At 42.0% G+C, this 25,926-nt stretch overlaps 1 protein-coding gene across 2 annotated transcripts in view; it reads left to right on the forward strand.

Moving 5' to 3' along the window:
• Positions 1-25,926, forward strand: part of HIVEP2 (HIVEP zinc finger 2) — a 116,155-nt gene that overhangs the window by 60,756 nt on the left and 29,473 nt on the right. For both annotated transcript variants that reach the window (XM_032184133.1, XM_032184134.1), the window contains one exon: positions 1,733-1,830. The gene's annotated coding sequence lies outside the window, so the exon portion shown is untranslated. The remainder of the gene's footprint in view (positions 1-1,732; positions 1,831-25,926) is intronic.

Raw genomic sequence — 25,926 nt, forward strand, 5'->3', positions numbered from 1 at the left:
TATTTTACCTAATTATAAGTAAAGATTAAGCTTTTTAAATACTCAGAAACTGACCCAACTTTCATGGAAGTCAGGTGGAGTCTTTCACACTTGGATCTGACCCTAATGTATCCATTGAGGAATGCCGCTGAAGACAGTGAAGTCTACCGCATGAGTGAATATGCTGACTCGCATCAGTTAAAAGCTAAAAGAGAAATTGGTGAAAACAGGATATAGCATTCCTCATGGATTTCAGTTCAAAGACTTTTTTGAAGCTGGAACAGCAGTATGAGTTTGTGTCATAAATGATATATTTCACTTATGTTTTTGTTGTCTTTTAATGGAAGTCCCCTCTGTTCCTCCCAGCTTGCTATTGAGAGTATTTAGTCTAAATGAGCCCCTTGTCTTTGGGTTGGGGGCAAGATAAACAGATTTGCAATTCATGTTCATTAGAAAAAGCTTTATGCAAGTGTAGCCAGCATCATTAAAGCCAGCTTGGCCTGTCTGAAAGCATAAAGCACAGGGCTGAGGGCTAGAGGGTATCCATATACTAACAGGGAAAGCAAGCTGCAATTTGGAGCACCCCTAGGTTTCAGTGAAGGGTGGACTAATAAAGACTCGTGACTTCTTTATTGCTTTGCTTTGTTTTTTGACTGGAACTTTTCTCAGGCTAGCTGTAAAAATCAAGAGTGAAATACTGGCCCTGCTAAAAACAGGATTTTGCCCTTGAGTGCAGCCTTGCCAAAGTTTCACCCATAGATTAAAAACGTATTGGGCTTTGTCTGCTCAGAGATTGAAAAGTGGTTCCTGGCTCCGCATCCAGATTCATTTCCTAGAAAGCTGTATATTGATGTGATAAAGTGTCAGTGGCTGGAGCCAGAGCATATGTTATTTTATATACTCAGATGCCTGTATAGACCACTGTTGACATTGCTGGTTAGTAACACATTATCATTTGCTATTTGTTTTTGTTGCTGATAGCAAACAGTACAGCATAAAGCATAAGCACATGCCTTCTACTAACTAGTTCCAGGCCTGCTTCACCCTTCATGTGTTGGCACCCTGTTTCCCTCAGCTCGTGTTTGCGCTCTGCTGATGGTGGAAGCATGGGGCTTTGCCCACCCGCGTGGTGGTCAGGCTTTTGTCTGGGGTACAGGGCAGTGTGAGGAGCCCTTGCGCTCAGGGGAAGTCCAGGAAGGTTTTCTGCATACTCCTGTGGGAGCTTGGTTAGGCCATGGCCACCGATCTGCAAGTCCAGTGTGCCAAGTTTGGCACTTTCCTGCCAGAGGCCTCCGCCATGCTCCTCTGCCACAGTGCTCGTCAGCCCTTGAGGAGCAGGCACCTTCCCTGCTGCGGTGACCCAGCTGCTCCACGAGGGCGGCCAGCCAGGGCCCAGCGTCACAGCCATGCACCACGGGGCACGGCAGGGCAAAGAGCAGAGGGGACGTACAGGGCCTCCTGCTGGGACCTTGTGCTGTCAGGTGGTTCCCTGTCAGCTCCCCTGGGATGCAGCCCTCTCCAGGAGCATAGCCACCCTGGGATGCTCTCCTCATTGCCCATCCCTGGCATGTAGCCTGCAGTGGCATCTCACATGCAGGCATTCAAGAGCACAGGGAAGCCTGGAAGAAAGAACTCTGGGTACAATGCAAGCTGTGGTTATCTGTGCTTCACAGCATATATCACATAGGTTATAAAATCAAGGCTGACTTGACAAAAATCCTTAAAAATCCTTCGTATTTATTTTTCTAAATAGGTGGAAGAGAGTGTGAACAGCCATATTCGCTGGAGTGCTGAACCGAATTGCCTTGACTGGAACCATTATTCACTTGCACCTTTGACGGCAGCAGCCAGGTAGGAAAGCAAGGAAAGAATGGGTTGAAATGAGCTGGGGGAGCAGGCCTGGGTGAATATCTTTTTGTTCTCAGAAAGCTTTAACTGGAAGTCACTCACATTTAAAGAGTAACTGATTACTTGTCCTTTTGTTACAAGTGAACTCACCTCTTGCTGAAACCAGAAGCATTTCTCTTTCTGGACAGGTTATGTTTTTGGTGATTCAGAAATGGTGTCTTTGCTTTGACTGTATATTTGGTTTGCCACTTTCTCTTCTTTGTACAGTTCTTTCATGAAGAATCCAGGGAGCATACTTTTTGAAAGAAATTAGCAGAAAAATTTACTTGTAAAAAATACAAAGAAAAAAAAAGTGGATGGGGTTTTGATATCTAAAAGAGCTGCTTATATTATTATTATCATTTTTAATTGTCCTAAAGAGTAAGTTGGTGGTTTCTGTTTGACCATCTTGCCATTTCAAGTGCATTGTTGACGATACTTAAGATCAAGGTTTATTTTTTCCTCTGGGTCTTGAACACATGGGTACATGCAAACTGCGATTATGAAAATAATGACACTGTAGTGTCATGATACCCAAGCTAGCTTAAAGTTAGTGGATTCCCAGTAGCAGTTTAGCTATGGTAACACACAGTTCAGAAACCAGTTTATCTTGTCAGGAAAAGGTCTCTTTTCAGCTACTTGTTGCAGCTCCATGTTTGTTCAAGGTGCTAGTCACAGGTTGGACAGATTTCACATTGACTTGGTCTCAGAGACTGTGCCTTCGTGTAATAGACAGAGTTAGTTTTGTTGCAGCACTGAGGAGCTCCTTTTCTCCAATATCTGTGTATTGGTTAGCCTTCTGAATGTAATAAGACTGACTTAAAATAGTGAAAAGTTAAGGAAATGTTTCATTGGCTTTTTTATTATTATTCTTCAATATTTATCTGCAACCGTAAGAACGAGGCATATAAAGAAGATACAAGATTCTCATGCCATATCATGATCCCAGGAAGCGTTCAAGGAAAATATGCAATGTATTTTGAGATAAAACTGTCGTTTTTTTGAGAACTGTAAATAGGATTGGACCTCTGTTTCATTCTATATATGAATTGAAGGAAGGAATGGCAGGCATTAAATTGAAATGGGCTGTCCCTTGACACTTTGCTGAAACCTGGAACTGATCCCAAGTATTCTGCAGTCCATGGTGCTGCTATATGGGATATCTCTTCTTATTCATCCTTTTGCAAGTCCTTGCAATTGAAGTTGTGTCTATGAGCATTGCACTATTTCCCCCCTGCAGTCTGAGACCTGAGATCTTCCCATGCAGCCTGGGATCAGAGCTAGGTGAGAGGAGTGCAAATTAATGCCTGTCAGCAGGCGTGTTAACAGGGAACATGCTTGCAAAAAACTACGCATCATGCTTGCCATAGGTCCTGTGGAATTTACAGTGAAAGTTCAGCAGGGAAACAAACTGTCCTCATGCACTGAGCTCTGTTCCCTGTTTGGGAAGCATTAACAGTGTGTGAAATTTATAAGCAGGAGTAATGGAGTACCGAAACCTAGCCATGTCCTGACTCACCAGGCAGGATTTAAGGGGAAAATTGAGAACTTTGGTACACAAGAGTGTGGCAGCCATCCTCCGAAATGGGTTTTTAGCATAAAATTTTCAGGTTTCATTAGTGTGTAACTTAATGGTACTTTTGTGCATTGGGCCCTTGCTGCTGTGGCTCTCTTGAATGCTGAGAACTCCCCTTATAATTTGTCAGCCTAGTAATGGTGGTTTGGAACAGCTGAACTTTAGAATAGATGCTCTCAATTAATGTAGTTTAGAGTGGTGCCATTGCAACTATGATAATATGTATTGCAACTTTCTGTGCTAAGGATATTAAAGCAAGCGCTTAATACTGGTAGGGTAGTAAATATGCCATGTGAGCTAATAAAAGACTCCCATTAAGAAACTGATCCCTATATTGCCTCCTTTACAGGTGAAAACTTGCAGTTTGATTCCACAGCTAGATATGGGGAGATAGGAAGGCACATTTTCCCTGAAGACAGGAGCATGCAATGCTGCCAAACCAGCAGTCCCAGGCGCCCTGCAGGGGTTGATTCTTGCAGCAGAGGGAGATTGTACAAGCTGTGGTGTGGAGGACTAGCTGCTTTATTTTGGCTGAGAATCCTCTGAAGATACTGGTCCCGATTCCCTACTGTCTGAAACCTTTTGCTATTTATACCTGGGTAAAGTGAATGCCAGGCGAGCATAAAATGCCACTACCCTAGTGCTAAGGGAGCTGTTATCCACTTTGCCCAAATATAAATGACCATGCAAAGGGTAAAGCAAGTTCAAGGTCTCTCTTTTTGTTATGGCATTGCCCTTAGATCCTGCTGCTTGTTGATGACTGTGTGTGAGCAGAAGGCTGTTCTTCAGTGGTGGTGGTTTGAGCTCAGGATGTGGAAGTGCAAGGAAAAACAAGAACACTAATTTCTTGTTCCACTACTAGTCAGAGAGAGAAAAGCATGTTTCTTCTACGTCCAGGAGGTGGCTGAGCAGGATAGTAGCATAACAAATTTATTTGCTAGTTTTCTGACAGTCTGGGGTAGGAAGAAAGATGCTCAAAAACAGCTGGAGGAGGCAGAAATGAACCTTGTGACTTGAAGTCTCCCTGCCCTTGGGCATTCAATAGCAAGCAGTGCATTAACATGCCATATATTGGAAGGACACAGTCCTTGAAATCCTCTGGCACTGCAAGCTACTGCTTTTAAACTAGAACAGAGACAGATAAGGATAATGTGAAGGAGAAATTCAGCATTGCATATTACAAAATTGAATCTGTAGAAAAACTGGTCACTTTTGGCGGTATTTCATACATTGTAAATAGAATCCATATATATTCATGCTTATTTTAAACAGAATATAGTGTACTGCAATTTCTGCTGTCTCCACAAATATCTTGGTAAAGTAATTTAAAAACAGATCTGTTTTGTAACCAGCACTGCGCCAATTTGATAGTAATACTGGGCTATGTTAGAGGTTCTGAGTCAGGTTCTGACAGCTGTATACCTGCTGAAAACAACGAAGACCTAGCACAGGGTGAGGGCATCAGCGTCTGGCTCTTTCTGAGCAGAGCTGCTGGTGAATTGTGTGCTACAATGCACACTGCCATGGAAAGGACCGATTTAAAAAGCAAGAAATGCAAATCATTTTGAATTACAGGCAGCAAGAAGGATCCTTTCATAATAACTAGATAAACCTCCATTTATGTACTGTATTTCAACAAACAGACAATTTATTTTTTTTATGGACGGGGTGTGATAAGGTTATTAACACTGAACCACACCCAGTGAGATTCATTTTATGTAACTTCTAATACATGCATTTACCTATTCACATACACTTTTCCCTCTTTCTAAATATATCCTAAGGTTACATATGCAAGGCTCACAGCTTCAATGCAGACATAGAATGAACAATTGTGGTTTTGAATTTGCTGGTGACAAATACACAGAATTGTTTTAACTTGTCATGCTGTAGTAATGCTAAATTAAATATTTCAAAATGCAAACAAGAAACTTGGATTATGTAGATCTTTAAAAGTAATCCTGTGAGCCTTCCTTCTTGTCGCTGTATTCTTATGAGAAATCTGAAGAATTTACATTTTGGAAAAAATACATAATGCCCATTGCAATTGTGCGAATCCATGTTAGAGGATTCTTTTGCTCACAGATGCTTTGCTAATAAGTTCTGATCCTGAAAAGTTTTGGTTAGTTGGGAATCTCAGATCCGTGCTAGCAGTTAGCTCCAGATGGCTGTAATCTATTTTGTACCAAGCCTTCAGCATCTCAAAGGTTGCATGTTTGGAATTATGAAACACACTGTTCCACTTGTTTTTGCCAGTAAACATACTGTGCATTGTATGTTAAGTTTTGATGCATAGTATAGCTTGAAGAAGAGGTAAGAGAGAAAATGTGGGGAGAGAAAAGGCGAAAGGAAAAGGGTAGAACGGGAGAGGAAAGAAAACGCAGCAAGAAAAGTTTGTCTGCATAATGAATTCGGTCTGACTGGCAAACACAATCTGACTTCAAGTTGTGAATTTCATTGAATTTGATCCAAGAAAGACACAGCTGAGCAATCTGCAGGAAGCAATCTTTTCCTAGAAGTATGCAGCTCCAAACTGTACAAATTCTTCCACTGATCGTAAAATTTCTGTGCACCACTAAACCTGTGTAATTGGATACTTTTGAAAAGAAAGTAGTGTATTGAGATATTCAACTGAAGAATAACAAAAACATCATTGAATGTAGAATTTTGAAAGAAGAAAAACTATATAATTTGAAGTTGGCCAATGAAACCCTAGTGATAAGGACAGTTAATCATTTCTGGTGCAGCTGTTTCCTGACATTTCTGCAAAATGTTGTGGAAAAATTAATGAAGGTTCGTTCAGTAATGGTTTCAAGCTTGGCTAGTGGAAAATATGACAGTATTTCCATCGTCAATTAAGAACAAGCAAGGCTTTTTTTTTTTTTTTTTTTTTTTTTTCTGCAGGGGAAGTGGTATGCAGTTTGTACTGCACAGGAAATTGTAGACTTGAGAGCAGCTGTGTGATAGCAACAGGTATGCAGAGAATATGAAAAAGAGCCTGGGCCCTTTGCTCTTATCACATACGTTTCAGTGCAGTAGACCTCTGTAACATGCTGGAAGAGACAACTTGCTGTGTGACATGACGCTATCTATCTAGCATGTGGGGTATTCCTTCGAGTGTCTGACTGAAAATAAATGCCCTTCATGCCACTTCAATAAAAAAGGATGTATTGAGTGAGATTTTCGTTGTAACTGTGTTTTATTACTGCAGTGTCCCAAAAGCTCTATATAACTCCATAACTCTTTGTGGTGGAGAGACATGATCTTTTTTTAACTGATCTCTGTAATTCTTGTTGCTTGCAAGTTGACCTCAGCATATATGATTTTTACAGCCACACAGCACGCCTTAGTGAGCACGTGTGGTTGCTGCATTCTCCCGGTGCAGAGCATCCCCTGCTATAATGGGCTGGCCATTCTGTGTCTGGGGGCGGTGAGAAATCTGCGGGCCTCGTGCGCAGTATGGATGTGGGGCTATATATGTGAACCCAACACCATGTATGTGTACGTAGCATTGCATATTGCTAAGAAAGCATGTGGTTTAGAAACAAGAGCGTGGCCCAGGGGTGTATTCACATCGCAGATCAGCATAGCTGAAGGTCACTGTAGCAGCTGAGCAGTGGCCTCTGTCCACTCCTTCACTTCATGGCAGTGGGCAGGCAGCCAGCTGCCGGCAACCTCCTCAGCAGCACCTTGGGGCTGGTGCTCCTGCCCCAGCTCCACAGTGCCCAAACTCTTCCAACTCGGCTTGGTTTCAGAGATACTGTTGGATAGCCTGCATGGGCCAGCGTTCAGTCAGCATGGAAACAAGATGCACAGGGAGTAAGTTGTAAAGTTCAGTCCCATATTGCCAGTAGAATTAACTGGTTTTCCCCAAAGGGATCTACATTTTATTTGGGGTAAAAAATGCCTTAGTGTGAAATTACAAGGCTTATACAGAACTACTGTAAATCACCGCAAAAGTTCAGGTGAATGATTTAGGGACTTGATGCCTCTTTCTGGACTGTGAGGGGTTTTACAAACCTGCCTACTCAAACAGATTTTTTCTTCTTCTAACATGCTGAGATAGTTTGAGCCCTGCCATAAATATGATTTCTAGCCTGTTTACACAGTATGGTGATTCATACTAGCGTGGTTGATAGAAAGAAAATACATTATAATGAATGGTTTATGCTTTTCTAATATCACTTTGTAAAGGAGACGCTTACTCAGTGCTCCTGCTGCAAATTTAGAAGACCCTCAGGAAGCTCACTAAAAATGTTTGTCTTACTTCCTGTAAGGTTAGCTGTGGAGTGTGTAGTTCTTACTGGTTTAAGCCAGTGTAAAACAATTAATAGTGATGAAGTCCCATCCATGATTTAGGTCCATTCACATAATCATGTAAAAGTTAGGCCCAGGTTCCCTGTCTGTGGCGCAGTCAACTCTAAGGAGCTTTGTTTAAGACTTTCCCAAGCCTGCAATCCCTTGTGTTGGTCAAAACTTTGCTGAAGTCAGTGGCAGCTTTATCAGGGACAGCTTATGTATAAGAACCTGTAATTAATCTTGATTTGGGATCAGTTCTTCAAGAGTCCCTCCACATGCTTGAGTAACCAGGTGAGTACTGTGGCTGCAGTCAATATGTTGGTGGTGGGACTGCATGTGTGCTTCAGGGAGTGCATAGGCAAAAGGGAAAGATGAGGGCTCTGGTCCCTCATTTTATCTGACGAGAGCAGCAGGTCAAATATGAGCTGCTTTTAAACTTCTCAGCATGAGGTCTATGCCTACAGCTACGGAGGAACTTCCCATAAACACAATTTGTCAATTGAAAGAGGAATTTCCACAAGAACAAGTTTTCCACTGGAAAATTTCCATATTGCCTATTTTTATTTTTTGCTTTTGTTTTTCCATGGAAATCTCTGAACGAAGTACTTCCCTTTAAGTCACCTTAATTCACCAAGAAGATATTTGATGAGCTGAACTGAGCTAACATAGTTACAGTTGTCGTTAAGTTACTTCTGTCTATTACTCCCTCTCATGTCATGGCAAATGGCAATACAAAAGCTTCATGCTTGAAAAGTTCCTATGGGCAGGTTACCTTGTCAGGCCTACATGTCCCATGGTATATGGGAGTCACTGTGGTGAAAGCATCTACCAGCTAGTAACAAAACAGTATCTTGGTGAGCCAGATTCAAAACCAGAGGCCACAGTCCCTAGGAAACCAGAGGAGCTGTTGTGTGAGCTTCTGTCTTTGCTGTTCAAACACAGTCTCCCAGATTTTCATGTATTTTTTACCAGTTATTTAAAACTTCTACAGCAGTTGTAAAACTCTTGGATCCATTTGAGATTAATGATGAATGAAAAGTAGGTACATTTAAGTGATGGTAAAATCGGCTAAGGTCATACAATCAAAGCGCTTGACGGACGCCTACACGTTTCTTGCCTTATTGCCTTAGCTTTCCCTACAGAAGGCAGCTGGATAATAGCTGGGACATTACTGGAGATGACTGGACATCTGGTGTGGAGCATGTGGGAAGGGAGAGGAATGCTGCTGACACCAAGGTGTTCATTGAATCACACAGTGACCTCTTATGGATGAACATTTAAAATGAATGAATGCTCATATCACAAATACTACTTTTACTTTTTCAAGTAACAGTTTGAATAGTTCAGCAAGGTTTGTAGTAAATGTGGTGTTCTCCTTACAGTACTGTGTCTCCAGACTTTTGTTAATCTTCTTCTTGTCCCTCCTTGGGGGTGGGTGGGGACACACATCCTGCTTTTATGTAGACGTGTTGCCAATGATACTGAATGCACCAAACCTTTGATGATATTGAATAGTGACCATCTCTCAGGTTTGATGGTCGTGGCTGGTGGCATGCTCCTGCCATCCCTGAGGGAAACTTGTCCCCCAGGAGGAAATGGGCTGTACCAGCGACCATGCTGCTGCACGGGAGGAAGCTCTGTCTACATGAGACTGGAGGCTGTTGGAGATTTCTCCACCACATGTGCACAGGAAACAGCATGTCAGATGTCTGACTTTCCTTCAGGCGGTCTCCCCGGTGCTTCTCAGAAGGGCACGGGAGTTGTGGTTAAATATTACAGTCTAACCTTTTACTTGCTCAGAGACCAAACAGGAGCTAAGTAACTTTAAACCATTAGCTCCATTTTAAGTGTCTCTTCCGTGGGACGAAGGGCAGTTGATTCTCAATCACGTTATATTTTCCAGATGAATGACTCAGAACACAAGTGCCAGGCTACCCACAGCAGAGTATGCCAGTGCAGCTAATGAAACAGAGAAGAGCAAGGGTCCTCCTTCGTCCCTCGTTCTGCTTCTTTTACAGGAAGCCCTTCTGCTTCTCTACTGCTCAGCTGCCCTGGGCTGCTGGGGAAAAAGGGAACAGACCTGAATTGAAAGAAGTGACACATACGAACTGGCCATTTAATTAATTAAGTCAAAAAATGCCTTTGGCAGTTACCAGCTCTTTGGCATTCAAGGGAAAGCCAAATATATTTTCTGTGCTAACAGCTAAGACTTAGCTGTAGCTGAAATGCTGAACACAGTTTCAGAGGTAACATAATGTGACAACACCATTTCTACCAATGTACTGTCCTTTGGGGGAAAAAACAAAACCAAAAACTTGTCTTACTTTTAGTCCGCTATACTTGATAAGGTGTTTTTGGGTGATAACTGAAACCAGAGTTTTCATTTACTTATTGGAATTTAAAGACTATATGAAGGAGGGATCGTAGAAGTTATTCAGATCATTTGATTATAAGAAAATAAATCCTTTAGCAAAACTCACATTGGTGACAATCAGTCGTATTTCACAGTTGCATTGCGAAAACTATGAACGGCCTCAGTTCTAAATTTAAGATAGTCAGAAATTGTTCTGTTTAGCATGTCCTAAAATTATCCAGCACAGAAATACTTAGGGGAAGTGTTAAAATTAATTCTCAAATTTTAAAAAGGCAGCTTAAAGGGGAAGGAATGCAGATGTGGAAGCATTAAATAAGTGCCATCTCAATAGCAATTTTACCAAACGCAGGGAAGAGCCATACACTTCATGTCCTTGTTATAAGATTCTTGGAGAAAATACTCCCACTCAGATAGAAATTCACTGTAAACAGCCCTCTTGCTGTTGTCGTTGGTGTACTTCTGAGGATGCAGTAGCTCTTAGAAGGAGCTGGGCTGGTTGTGCAATACTGTGACCTTATGGTGCATAGACACTTCCAGTTTTGGAATGTGAAATGTCTGAAACTGGGAGTGGGCGGACAAGAGGTGGAGCTAGCGAGGAGCCCGGGTGGCTGTGTTTCTGAGAAACTCTTTATTGCTGGTGAGCACTGCTAATCTGTCAAGTGTATGTCCAAAGCCCTGGATATTGCTAAGTAGAGCCACTAAACAAGATCGAGTTGCAAACGGACATGGAGCTATGGGGTGGTATTTTGGAAATTGAGCTTTTAAAACTTAGTCAAAAACAAGGCTGAATTCTTTCAGACCTGAAACCACAGCCTCCCAAAATGCGTCAGAGACTCTTGATGCTGCAGCGAGGTCAGCTTCCCTCCCCCCCACACCTGTGAGTCAGGACAACTCTATTAAAGGAAGCTTTTATTGGAAGCTGTCAATAGAGAGGGAGACAACATGCAGATGTTGAGGACACGGTGGGAAAGAGTTTGGATCCTGTGCCTACATAGATGGTCACCAACGGGAAGAAGAGTATTTTTGTGGAAAACAGAGGGACGCTGAGGAAAGACTAGTATTTAAGCAAGAGGTAGGTAAGTCTGATTTCACCTTCTGTCAAATTAAAGCTAGGATTCAGAGTCCACTCAAGCTGGCATTGTATCCATTTCTCAAGGGGGACAAAGGCGAAGTCTTCTGTGGGCTAGATGCCCTCAGTGCTTGTCCATTGTGCCTTCTGTACCTACTTTTGCTGAAAGTTGCAGAAAAATAATCATAGAGCAGCTCAGTTGAATGCAGAGGGAAAAAGAAAACCAAGGATGAAACAAAGTATTGGACTGGTGGGAATTTCAGCAGCGTGATCTTGATTTCCAGGTAGTTTCAGGTAGACACTTTTTGAGATTGAAACTTCCTACAGTGCCGTCATGGACTTATTGTTTCCTTTGCTATAAATTCAGACCTGTTCATGGGTGGATCGACAGTAATGGGGCTTAAAAATGTCAACGAACAATGCTGTCCCACTTATATTGATTCTCCTTTAACTTTTCCCGTGTTGTTTGTTATTACTACTATGACCTGGACTGCTCTAGCAGAGTGTTAGCATAGATGAAGTTCCTGTAACAAGCAGCATTGCAATAACTGGGACCTGTGGTTTTAGATGTGATCTTTCCTTAATACTGGTGGGTGCTCTGTGCTTACTGAATTTATGTGTACCAGAGAAGAAATACCATACAATAGCTTTGTGACTGAAAAAAATACCTCTAGAACTAATTCATAGTGCCAGTAATTTTATTGTTTCTATGTGAGATTGCTAGCAGAAGGAAAGAGATCCTGGAAACCAGCTGCAGCTATTTAATTCATGACCTGTCAGGAAAATAGGTTTGTGTTCCAGTCCTGATGAGCATCTTGGGTGAAAGGCAGAGCATGGTCCTGGCTGTGCAAAGACCTGACCTTCCCGAACCCTTATCACATTTAGTAGCACTGTATTTGAGCGGTTTTCCTGAAAACATCCCATGTGGAGTTTTCCTCTGCTTTGAAGGCTTACATTACGCTGTTTTGATCCACTTTCCATTTCACTGGTGGCCTATTATCTTTCTCACAAAGTGAATCAAACTGCATTTTACAAAAAGGAAAAAAAAACATTATTTTTTGCACCTTTACTTTTTCCTTTTTTTTTTTTTTTTTGAATCCATGTGTGTTACATTTTATGAGCAGTCCCAGCAATGCCTTGTATCTAGAAATGTAAATAACCTTTTATTGAAAAATAAAAACCAGCTGGGTGCACTTGTGCCGTCCCTGACTGCCAAACATTCATTGGCAAACACTGTACTGCAGGTACGGCTGAGCCCATATGTGGATGCATTCACATGTGGAGTATGAGTTGGAGAGAATTAGCTGCTTTCGGTAGACTTACTGAGGCAGGTATCTGCCTCAATTTACATTTATATTTTCCATTCAGAATACATTCAGTCTGAACATGGTGGTGAAGGAAAAGAAACAGAAATACGTGTTCCTAAAATATAAAGCAATGGCTTCTCAGATCTGTATGATGAGGGGAGAAGTGGTTGGAAAGAGAAACCCAAGCACAGCAGCATGAAGGCACAGGGCTGCACCTGGGGGCAACTGCAACAGGCAAAGGGAGCTCCTGGACGTCATGGTGAGACTACCTGCTATGGTCCCCATTAATGTGATTCAGCAAATTTTTACCCTGTTGGACAAGACAAAATTGTATCTCCCATGCCATCTGCCTGGTCCCCTCCCATACAAGTCTGCTCTGAGCAGCCAACAGGAACTGTGGCTGCCTTTGAGCTTTCCATGGCCTTCCTCTGCTGGCCTTTTTCTGGCCTTCCTCTGCCCTTTGCACTTTCTGGCAAAGTTCTGGTGCAATCAGGCTGCAGGATGGCAACGTAACTGTCAGCATCTTCCAGATGTCATATGAAACAGAGCAATGAGGTTTATACCAGTCCTATCCTTGCTACGTCTTTTGCTAAGTGGGTTTACACAGAATATAGAAGTCCGAATCCTACCTTGAAATTAGATTTGACATCCTTGAATGGATTAAAGTGACAAATAAATTGTTATACTGAAGAAAGCTATAAAGAAAAAATCAGACTGGCAGCATCTTTTTTTAAGTTTTGCTGATCAGAAATCAGAGGCTGAATTTTGGCTCAAACGTCTATAAGCAGTCTTGCAATCAAATACTCCCAGTTTGCAAGGATACAAACAGCAGCTCCTCTAGCTTGCTCTAATGAACCAGCAGCTCTTTGTTGGTGCGAGCAGAGCAATTAGGCTCCCTGCTAGAAGAGCGATGTTTGTTATGCAGTTTCATCCAAGTGATTGGGGTTATTTTATTCAAGCAGACCTCACTAATCCGCAATTAAAATGGCATTTTCATCTCACACTTCGAAGTCGAGAAAAAGCTTTGGAAGATTTTAGTAGCTCTGATGATGAGCTTGTTGGAGGAACAAAATCAAACGAGGACCTTTTGTTGCAGCGGATGGGTCGTGACTGAGACAGTTGGCTACTTCACTACAGCAAACACGTAGGTGGCTCTTCTCGTGTTTTTAGATCCAAGAGGGGAGCAGTGACTTTCCTGACACCTTTTGGGGGAGAACAGGCTGGGCTGTGTCATCTGTGCCACATGCAGCACCTGCTGACAGTCAGCCCTTTTCCTCTCCACCGCTTTGAAGTAATAGGCCACATTTTTCTGGCAGGATCAGGCCCAAGTGGTGAGGTTGCAGTGGGTTCAGGCAATTTAAAATCTGTCTGCAGTTTTTTGCACCTGTTTCATTGTGGTATTTGTGGCTCATTTTTACCTGAGCTTTCTGTTTCGTGTACTGTTACCAGCAGCCTTCCTAGCTGGTACTGGTGCAACTCTGAGGGAAGAGAAGAGCGCCAAGTGCAATTTGGAGGATGATCAGGGTGAGATCAGTTCTTGAAACCTGAGTCAAGTTAATGATGAAACCTGACTTTTGTTAATAATACATTGTGATTATTACACCAGGCAGGGCAGATATCTCCTATTTCTTATCTTTTAACTTGTGTATCCTAGCTGAAGCGACCTAACTCCTCGGCCATCCCACCTGGAGAGCTGGCCTGTCCCCACAGCCAGGCTGGCGGGCCAGCTTCCCCCGGCAGAGCAGTGCCTGCAGATGTCAGCGAAACACACAGGCTGGGAGGAGGGTGTGTGATCAGCAGATGTAGCAGCAGAAAGTTAATGACACACGGCACCTAACTGGAGCTGCCCTTACGTCAGCGCTCAGCACCAGGCAGGCCGGTGGCAACCCGCCCCCCACGTCCTAAGGTCTTCACAAGAGAAAAACTGCATTATGAGCCACGCCGCTTGCCTGCCGTAAATGCCAATAAAACGTTAATCCTAACCGCATCTATCTCTGGCAGCTGGGAGATCCCTGGCCCCATTGGGGAGGTGACATAAACCAGGGTGCATGTTCAGGGCCGGTCAGTGGGAGGGGAGCGGTGCTGGTGAAAGTGCCACCACCGCGCAGGGGCGGCCGGGGCGGCTGCGGCAGGAAGAGCACTCGCGGCAGGATGCAGGCAGATGCGAGATAGCGTGGCCCCTCCTCACCTACGAGCCTCGTTTCTTGCCACCTCCCGATGGCTCCTGTCACCTTCTGCCTCACTCTCCTTCGCTGGAGCACGTGGCGCCAGCAGCCTCCATTTGGCCTCCTTGGCCTTTGCCTGCCCACCGTGCAAAATCGGGAGTGCTGCCGCTGGTTTGTGGAGATCCTGGCTGTGTGACCCGGGGTGCCGGGAGCTGCTGTGCCACGTGCTTGTGTAGGCCACAGTTAGGGACTTACTTACATGCAGGACAACAACTTTCCAACACCCACATTTCAAACATTGGCTGACGAAGAAATCCCACAGCAGGAACTTATCGAAAGGAAAAGATAACACCTTGTCTTGCTTTACTTCTGCTCGTTACCTCGCCTGTATCGTGACTGTTGCATGTTATGCTGGAAGCAGAAAGTTTTCATGACCTTGAGCACCCCATAGGTGGGCTCTGTAGTAGTCCAGCAGACCCTCAGCCCAATTTGGGTAGCAGAGGAGGCAAGAAGAAGGTGAGCCAGCAGCCCTGGAGCTGTGAGTTGGAGGTGGCATTCGGTAGGATGTAGCCCCGTGGCCCCACCATCTCCGTGCTAAATCTGAAGCCCCTTGCCCTGCTCCTCCCCAACCCAGAGCTGCTGCCACATCCCCTCCCTGGCAGGCAGGGGCTGATCCGACTGAGAACGTAGCACTTCTTTCCCCCAGATTATTTCTAAGTTAGCACATTTATTTGGTTTAGATTGAATTGGGCATTTTGTCTTCTCCTTTGAATTTTTTCTTCCTCAGCTTTAAATTTGTAAGGATAGGTGATAGGTGGTATATTACTCAAACACAAAGTTTTTCCAAATTTGGAAGTGGGGGATAGGTTTAGGCTCTGATCATTCTGCTTTTAGCATTACAATTTAAGAGCCCCATGGTGGTTTTGGGTATATAGCCTCATTAACTTTATATAAATGTACTGCCGGTGTATGGTCTTCAGTATTTAAACCTACTAATAATTATTTTTACATTCATATTTCATGTAGTAGAACAACATTTACTCTTAATTTCAGATTAAAATTAAATTGTCTGAAGAATAATAGTATCAACTGATTTGTCTTGCACTTCAATGTTTATCTATTCTGGTAAAAAATCAGTGACTATTAAATTTACTGCTAAGGCATAGGATGAAAAAGCAAAGCTATGATGATGAACAAAGGATGGTTGTATCAATGGGAATTAATCATAGCATATCAAGAAAAGAGCATGCTTGCAATTTCCCATTGGACTTCATGTTTAAAATATAATCTTATTAACTTCAATTACAGTGTTGTTCTTTTTTTTTTTTAGTTTTAAAATAAGATCAAAATAAAAATTGTAATGCCAGAGTAATCATTTTTATTGACTCTTGCATGTGAAGTTGGCAGTATCTTACAGTGGGCTTTTTTTCCTGTTGTAAATGAGAAGAAAGATCTGGTATAAACCTGTGCATTTTTGTGTAACCCCAGCCCCAGAGTGATTGATGTGAGGTCTTTGGAGCCACACAGGAAGAATGGATAATAATGAAACAAAACCCTCATGTAAGCATGAGCCAAACGAGTCACAACATTAAATAGAAAAACCATAATTGTAGAAAAGACCATTTCCTTGTACAGCTCAAATGGAGCACTAGAAAGTTGGCACGTGTATGACTTCCAGTAGTAATGTTGCAGTAATGTAGTTTAAACAGTTGCAGAAACTCTTCAGAGAGTCCTTGGGGCCTGGCTTGTTTTCCCTTTGTGTTAAACTCAATGCCGTGCAGAAGCGTGAAGTTGCTCCGGAAACGGAGGTTGCAGAATATTGCTACTGCCTAGCTGTTGGTCATCCTGTAGCTATACACCTTCAGGTATGGCATCATGAGCAAGTGCCGGGTCTGGGGCTGTTCCTGGGCGCACGGACCAGATGCTGCTGGGAGAGTTTGAGCTCCCATCTCCACTCCTCCACGTGTGCCCGCTACTGCCCCAGTGACAAATATACCAAGACTGGAGAGGTACAGTCATTAATTCCTGTAAATACAGGTCTCAGGGAATAAGAAATTCATGTGTGGTTGGTGGTTCTTCTCAATATTCCTCATAAGATGCTAAACTGTATCACTTGGCCAGATGGTCATTTATACTTGTGCCACTTTATTAAGCACTGTAGGAGTGCTTAAAATGGCAGTAAGTTATATTTACACCCTTTCTAACAGCTCCTTTGTGCTGATAAAAGGGATGTAAATTGGCCTCAGAGTAGGCAAGATTTGCAGAATAGGGCTGTAAAAGTGCAACAGCCTCTTTTTAGCATGCAGGCCTACGTGTCTGCTTCTAGTGGGGCATAGCCTTCTCTCCAGGGTAATGCTGACTGAGGTAATGGCTCTGACATGACAAGTTCCCACCTTCCCTTAGCTCCCAGAGCCTCATTTCTGGTCCCTGGAGAAGCTTTCTGTGTGCTGGTGAGGAGGAACTGTGTTGTAAACCTGGTCATTGAAATGCTCCAGATTAGAAGAAAAACAAGGAAAACCATTCCCCCCTTCAATTTTAAGACAACTTTTCTCTGAGATCCTTCTAGTGATTCAGCTTGCAGTAGGGTCCCACAAATGTTGTGGCGTGGCTGCAGCTGGCTCAGGCATCGTGGAGGGGACGGTGCAGGTTGGGCTGAAGAACAGTAGCTGCCTAACACAGTGCTGCTGCCAGGTCTTGGCCCAGGCGGAACTCTGCCCACCCCATCAATACTGTTTTGAAGACTTGCAAGTACTTGAAAACATGTTTGCTTCTGAATCTACTTCCTAGTCCTTTCGGCTGAAGGAGGATGCCTTAGTTAACAAGCTCTTGTCCCTTCATTATGTGATGCTGGAATGCAGACACCAGGTAGAAGTTCTACCCAGTCTTTTTGTATTTTATCTGTTGGTAATCTAAGTGAAAAAGGGACTGTTCCAAATCTGAGTTTTTTCCCCTCATCTTCTCGTTTCTCAAGTTATGTTTAGAAACAGGAAACTGTTTTGCATAAAGGTAAGATTGTGTTTTTAACAAGTAAAGTTGGTGTTAGACTAGCTAAATATACCTACACAGTCATACTCAGTGGGTAGTCCTGGCTATTTTTAGGCTTTATTTTTGCCTCTCTTTATTTATTTTTTTTAGTGACACCTCCACTGTACCTTCAGCTTCTTGTGAGGCACAGCTTCCTGAGCCTCTATGAAACTTGCAATTACAGGAGGAGTCAATCTTGTCAGGTGTCATTTATCATACTTTGCAGAGGGCTGATTCCAGAGAAGGGTGAACAAAGCTTAATAAAAAGAGAGAGAGAAGCATTCTCTTAATAATTTGCCCTTTGCAACAGCAGACCCTTATCTGATCACCCACGCTCATCTGGCTGCTGACGCTGTGCTTGCTTCATTAGTACGAGCTATTTTTACACCTTTTGTGTCTTTTGAGGAACTGTGTGGGCCTTCTGGCTTGAAATGATTCACCATCTCCAAGCGAACAGGGTGTCCTCAAATCCTGCAAGTGGGGTAGGGAGAAAGAAGTGGGGGAAAGAGTTCAGTTGAATAAGCAAGCGTTGATTGTCTTAGGTGGTCTGAGTGCCAAAACATTGCAGTTTAGTCTAGTGAAAATAGCTTACGTGCTTTTGGTTTGCAGTGGAGGTTTTCAGACTAAGAGCTATCTCAAGAAGCATTTACCAATTAATCAGTCTTACTGTAACTTAGCAAACATGAAGCCCTATACGCTTGTGCATATACTCTTTGCCTTCGTGTTGATGGTACTTTCTTTTGTTCATAGTGTACAAGTGTCATTGGTGTATCACAGGCACCCTTGGAGACTTCTGGGTCAAATCTTCAGCTGATTTCACTTCCACTTCTGACACTGGAAAAAAAACTAATTCTGGTGGAATGGGCCAAGCATGATGTAGGAGGAGAACCCTGTACAGAGTTGTCTGGGGTTTTCTGGAGCTGAGCAGTGGTTTCTTTCCCTTTCAGTGCACCATTAGCACTCAAAATGTCCTCTTAGACCCTGCTGAGGTGTCACTTGGTGGCTGATATTAAGGTTTTTGCTGTCCTTAGACTTTTCCTGTGTAAGAGAGATTTGGTGTTCAGTTGTGCCACTTTTGAAGTACAGGATAATGGTTTCATATTGCAGGCTTCCTTGGAGTCATTTCAAAAGTTGGTGTGATATGGGAAACTCTAAGGAGCTGTTTGCACTAGGGAGGCCCTGAATAATGCTCCCTTGTCTACACTTGACTGATAGCAAGTCCTCGTGAAACCTGAACAGTGCCTTTCCCAAGAGAAGTTTTGTTGTGTTGTTTTTTTTTGTTTTTTTTTTAGTGTATTTCTCTTGTTGAGACTGTAACTGAGCTGGCAGCTTGGACTCCCCTCTCAAGTATCAATCTGTGGAGTAACAAAGGCATGGCATATAGATTCAGGCATTTTTGGTAGAACTTCTTCTTCTCAGTAGTGTTCACTCAGGTGAGTGGTCATCACATTAATAAGCAGAGTTGATTTGTGTCTTGTAGAAAGTAGCAACTGCACAGAATGAAACATCTCCTATACCTACAAAACACAGCAAGAAAGCGTATGCATATTTTATTGAAATTTTTAAGAGGTGTTCTGATGCAATTGGATATTGTGCATACTGGCTTCCAATACTTCATGCAATAAAAAGAAGGAAGTACTATAAAAAATAGCTAGGGTAATTTAAAAGAGCTTTTTTTTTGTCTTTTTTTTTTTTTTTTTCCTTTTTTATTTTTCTCCTGTTAAACATCCTGAGGGCTATAAACAAAACATCATCCTTAAATGTGCAGTCTAATTAGTGTATCTTATGTGACCACTACAGTGGTCATTAGTCTTCAGGCAATGCTAAGTGACCAGATTTGCTACCGTAAAATGCCTGTGTTCAGTCACTAATCAAAACCAAACATTAGGGCTGAAGGGTAGTGACTGTTGTGACACCTGCGTGATGTATAGAGCTTTGGGCTTAATATCTGATCACAGATGAATTTTAACTAAGGCTTCAGTATTGATTGAAATAAAGCCGTCACGAAACCCCACTCTACTTTGGGTTCAAATCATGGAAAAAATTGGTAGGAACATGCTACTGATGCTTTGTGTACATCTGTTTTTGTTTTGGCATGTGGTGACCACAGAGTTTAGTAAATAATGAAAGATTTTAAAATAAGCTTGTATAATAAGCTTGGTGTGAGTGAAACACAAAAGCAAGTTCAGGTACTATATATGTCTTCATATGTAATTCTTCCTGGGGTGAGTGCATCCATCAGAGTTGGTGCCTTTGCCCATTCAGGAAAATATTTGAAAGACACTGATACTTTTGTATGAAGTGCAGGTGACTTCTTCTGACACACTATGAAAGGAAGCATAGCTGTCTGCAAATCTTGCAGTGATTGCATAATTAGTATTGCATAACTTTTAACTGAAAAAAAATCACTTCCCAGAAAATTCGGTGGTATTTTCCCTCTGTGATGGAAATGCTAGGGCTCTGCCTAATATTTTTCTAATATTCCATTTGGCAACAGAATAACAATTATTTTGTCCCTAAAAATGATGTAATGTTTACAAAAGAAAATATTTTTTTCCTGGGAAAATTTGGGGAAATCCTTCGTAATACCTTAGCAGGATCTTACCAACACTGGGCTGTTCTTCCCAGCTGCTGCCCAACTCTGCAGTTCTTGTGTGAAAATGAAGAATCAATTTCAGAAATGGCATGTAATTTCAGTTAGGAAAATTATTATATCTGACAACCTTATCAGTCTGAACTGTCTGGTGGCACTGCTCTGACCCTTCTTACACCCTTATGGTGTTTTTAAATCTAGAAAAGACTACATAGCGCACACTCACTGGAACCTTGCCCGTTGCATATACTGTATTGTTCATAAATGTTGCTAACTTCATAGTTTGGTTAATCTGGCCTTTATTAAATATAAAATTCCCCTTTCTGATTAACACATTTCTAAGTGTTGAATTAAGAATAAGGTCTTTAGTCTCACTAATTTTCACCAGCTCTTGCAAATGCAAAAACTTAATTGCAGTCCCTACAGAGTCTTGCATTTCCAGTTTAGTGTGATATCCTCATTGTTCAATTGCTGTGGCTTAGAAGAAAGTGAGATAGAGCTGAGTTTTTGCTGATTAAGAGAGCAGCCCAAGAATTAAGAGCCCATTTGTATCTCAGCACCCTCTCAGATACTGTTATACATCTTTTCTGCACATTTAGTAAATACAGTTTACTGACTACTTATCTAACCCTTGAGTGAAATTCATTCTTCTACAGATTGGGACCAACAAGATCATGCATCATACCAACTTAACTTTAACAATTGTTAATAGTGTTTAAAGAGGGCCTCAGTGGTGTACAACAGTTTCTGACTGTTCTCTGCATGGGAGCTACTCTTGTATGTCACTACATACTCTGATTCAAAGACAAGTGGGGGAAAAGAACAAAATGACAGTGGTATTTTTTGTTGCCTTCCAGATTTTTAATAATACTGGAAGTATGGGCTGTCAGATCTGCCATTGCTGTGCCATCACATTTTAAGGTTCATGTGGGTCCATTTTCATTTCTTAGTGTTTTCTCCAAGGAAATAAGTAGCAGTGTGAGGAGACTAACAGCTTACATACTTCTCTTGTTTAGTTTTATATCTCAATTATCCAAATCCTTTGCTTTGGTGTCACAATAGGTTTAATCTGTCCATTCTTGAACATGGTCAGACAGAACAGGTAGGTTTTGTATTACCTGACGTGTTGAAGCACCTCCAACAAAATCCTATGTGCACAGCAAGGTTAGGCATCCAGAATCAAAATATTTACCTGATCTGTTAAAAGCAGTGAGCTCAGAGAGATCAATTAGCTACTAATTGACTGACAAGATTGTTTGTCCTGTAGGCTGTTTTGGCATCTCTTTGATAGCAGTTATTTGTTCAATTCAAGAGCTGTGGTTAGTTTCAGAACTTTTACCTATAAAGGAAGTGTTTAAGATGAATTTGGCTCCTGTGTAGCTTTTTTTTTTTTTTTTTCCTCTCTCTCTTTTATTTTTTATTTTATTTTATAGTCATCCTGTGGAAATAAGTCTGTGTTCAGTTGGACTTTGGCAACGTGAAAGTTTTTTTTATACATTTTTTCCATCCGGTAGTAATGTGTACATTATGTATGATGCTGAAACAGGAAATAGTGATGTTCTTTAAGTGAGCAATCTGTGTCATTGCAGTGAAAAGGTCAACGTTAAGGCATTTCTGCTGTAGGCTCCTTCTGTGACTTCTTAAAATATACACTCAACTTGAATTTAAGTTTTTGGGGGATGCTATTTTTCTATAGAGAGTGGCAATTTAAGATTATATTTGAGATACTTAACATAGCAAAAACTGAGTGCAGCTGTGCTCTTAAGCATTTAGGCTGCAAGCCAGCATCTCTTAAAGAAAATCATCCGTGTTTTCTTAATACCATGTAATTGAAAATATATTGCGGTACATATTACGAATTTCTCTGTGGACATCTTAGAATTTAGAGGTGTTGGATTAGTTTATTTTCAGTTTGTAATAAATAACCTCAGATATTTAGTATATACATGTAGGATGATAAAGTCTAAACCTAAGTAATGCCTGATTCTGTGAGAATTTGCTCTTACTTTGACCTGCTGTTGAAATAATTTGTTTCCTTTTCCTCACTCAGAGGCATACCTCATATCTGATCAAAGCTCCTGAAGTGAAATGGGAGACTCCCGTTTCATGCCTGAATTTTCTGTAAGGTCACCACAGAAGGGATATAGGTTTTCTATCTTGCTATACCAGTGTGCCTGGCCTCTGGCTTGGTGGGGTCAGGTTCAGAGGAGGGAAGGAGAGTCTTGTTCTTCACAGCATGTACCCATTGACTTTGGGATGCAATGCCTAAGATAGGTTCCTACAGTTAAGATTACAGGAGTAAAACAGATTCCTTTCTTTGTTTTCATCATAGAATCACAGAATGGTTTGGGCTGGAAGGGACCTTAAAGGACATCTAATTCCACCCCCCTGCCATGGGCAGGTCCACCTCTCAGGTTGCTTTCAGGCAGACTGATTCATTTATTTTCTTCAGCATGCTCAGGAAATGGTCTCAGAATAGTCTTAATTAGCTGAATTAGCAAATTTAAAGTCAGCTTAGTAAAGCCTTCATATGAATGAAATAGTCAATACTACTACAGTTAACTAAAATGTGCCATTGTGTGACATCACTCAACTGCTGGAATTCTGGAATATTTCTCAAAATCTGGGCCAGGTTTAGTATGATAACTGAAATAATAGTCGCAGAAATCAGGATACCAGATTTCATACAGCTTCTAGTTTTATTTGCACAGATCCTGTCTCTGGGAACCAGTAGGTACCATGGACACCAAAGTGTGTTCTTAGAAACCTGAGAGTAAAAGCCTAAAACCATATTCAATCGTGGAGAGCTTGCAGTTGCAAAGAGCCAGAATATTCTGCTCTGGATGCTTCTGTAACTTCATCTTCTCAGTCAGTCTCCTTGGTTCCTGACTTCATGGGGAACCCATGTGAGAAGTGTTTATCCAACAAAGAAATGAGTAACAGCTAATCTCAGTAACAGATTCTGCCTTGTAGCCTCTCCTTAAGCAAGTTTAGTACAGTCTGTTTGATTATTTAATAGTAAATTCACAGCATACTGTATGTGCTTGCTGAGCAGTACTTGTTTTTATATTTTCTAGTACTTTTAAATAATGTTTAAAAATATTGTAAAGATTAGTTCAGCTGTCCAATTTTAAAAATCTGTGTTATTCTAAATATTTTAGGATATTTTCAAAACTGTGACTTTCTTGCTAGCTTTGAAAAATGGCAATGCATTCAATAAAACACTGAAATCCAGAGGGCAGGCAGAACATCTGGGGTGGAATTAAATGTCAGAGTAAAAGTCAGAGTAATGTCTTCAAGTATGAAGAGGTAACAACAGTAGTTACAGTACAGAAAGTAGCAGATTAAAATAAATGCACCTAACCTATCTTAAAATGGCTGCCTTCTTGAAATTGTGTCTGTAAAAGGATGCCTCACAGGTCCTGCCAAGCTGCAGCAAAAGCACGGGCATCTTTGCGTTCCCAGTAAAGCAAAATTTTGCCAAGTGCCAGTGGTTGACAAAGGAATTTACAGCCATTCCTAGAGGTGTTCAAACAGACAGGTAGAAGGCCAGCTACAAAACCACAGTCAGAAGGGACCCCTAGCCAAGGACTGCTAAAATATGAAGAGAATCTCTCTGGTCAGGAGTGGGTAGCCTTTTTTACAAAACTGGGAAAATTAAGAAGCATTTCATTTTCCTTATCTTTTAGTAAGTATAGGTCAAAAAGTGAAGAAAGGGAGTTCACTTCCTGATGGCATTATCAAGTGTGGTATCAAGTAGTATGAAATGCGTGAATTTGCTTGTCTCGTGTTTGTTTTTGTTGTTGTTTGGTTGGTTTGGTTTGGTTTTTCATTTGTGCAAAATGCCAAAGCAACATACCCCAATGACTACATTCCTTTGTTACCTTGCTACAGTGCAAAACCAAACTCAGCACACAAATGAATATGTAACCTTACACAGAAGGATGGACAAATCCTCCTCCTCCTCCTCCTCCTCCTCCTCCTCCTTTCTTTCTCCTCTCCCCCCTTTTTTTCTTTCCTCCCCACTGGGATGCCAACACCAAACAGCTCTTTGGGGAATATCATTAGTGGGACAGAGGGAAACACGGGGTAGGATGGCAAGCCAAAGGTATGCTCCCCTCTTCTTGAAAGGCCAAGAAGCTGAGTTTTATTCTCAGCTGCAGGTGGGGAAGTGCTCAGAGGTGGCCTCCCTTCCCTGTAAGGCTGGCTGGCTGCTGGGCTTGTCCCAGACATAAACTAGACTTGGCTAATAAGGGTCTTGGCAGAGGTCTGTGAGTGAGCATTGGGATTTTATAGGAGCCACTGCAGCTTGTCTGTACTAACGATTGCCCTATAGAATAAGAATCCCTTAGGGGCCAGTTACGGTGGTTTTAGGCCGGTTTTGTGCTGGCAGTGCTGGACAGAAAAGATTTAAAGCATGGCTGGATCTGACCCTTAGTCCTTACTCTAGAGTCAATATTTATTCTGTATGGTGCACTCAGGATTTAGCCGGGAAGACATAAGCTTCCAATTTGTTCACTTGCAAGAGCTGTAATATGAGCTACAAATTGAGAAGTAGTAAAAGTTGTATTTTGCCAAATTTTATTTTAAAGCTGTTGAGTGTAACCATTTTAATGGTCTCAAAAATAAAATAAAATACAAAAAAAATTAAAAGAAAAGGAAAGAAAAGAAAGGAAGGAAGAATCTTGGAGCTCTGTAGCCAGCCAGATCTATGTCTCTTGCACGCAACTCACAGAGGCACCGCAGGAACGGGAGTGACAGAATAATGCTCCTTTTCTAGAAAGTTTTAAAAGTCTTGATTTAGTAGGTGCATCTGACATAAATACAGTTCCCAGTCTCCCAGTAATCTTCTCATGTTCAAAGCCCGCAGAGAAGTGAAATGCCCGGGCTTGAAGCAGGCAGATAGTGCAGTTGGCGTGGCGGAGCTGGGGGGATCCGGCTGCCAGGCCGCGCTCCTACGGGAACCTGGCCTGGCCCGCATCCAGCGAGGCCTCCGCAGCTGATGGCGAGCGAGGTGCTCAGCCCAGCCCAGCTCGGTGCACTGTCTGATCCGCCTAGGTGGGCTCCTCCAAGCCGCTCCACAGAAGCCGAACGGTGCCAAAGGTTTTAAAGGGAATGCACATTTTTATCATCCGTAGTTCCCTGCTTTGAAATATGAAGCATTTGAAATATCGGGAGTTTCTGTCTATTGAAGAGGGTATTTCTGACAAAGAGCAATGCTGACAAGTATATTTACAGTGTTTTCTAAAGGAGTAACATTAATCTGTTGAAATTTGGAAGTCTCCTGTTGGATTTCTCCATTTAGGCCAGTAAAACTTAGCATTAGGGAAAAAAAAAAATAAAAAGAAAGAAAGGATATTAAAACAATCTTTGACACAGGATGGATGGGAGTTCAAACCAAACCAGAAATGGCTATGTTGATTCTGGAAAGGGATTTATTTTCCCCAGGAGAGTGACGTTGACCAAACTTAAGCCGTCAATAATCCCTGTAATTAGTCTATACCTGTTTCATAGTGTAGGTTGAAAAATTATATAGAGCACTCTGAAAATAGCAGGACCACAGAATGACTTGAACTCTGTAGCAGATGTCTCAGTCCAGAACTGGAAATTGATGGAAGTATATTAGCATCATCTTTTGCTCAAATAAAACCAC

Source organism: Aythya fuligula, chromosome 3, assembly GCF_009819795.1.
Source record: "Aythya fuligula isolate bAytFul2 chromosome 3, bAytFul2.pri, whole genome shotgun sequence".
In the NCBI taxonomy this organism is placed as follows: Eukaryota; Metazoa; Chordata; class Aves; order Anseriformes; family Anatidae; genus Aythya; species Aythya fuligula.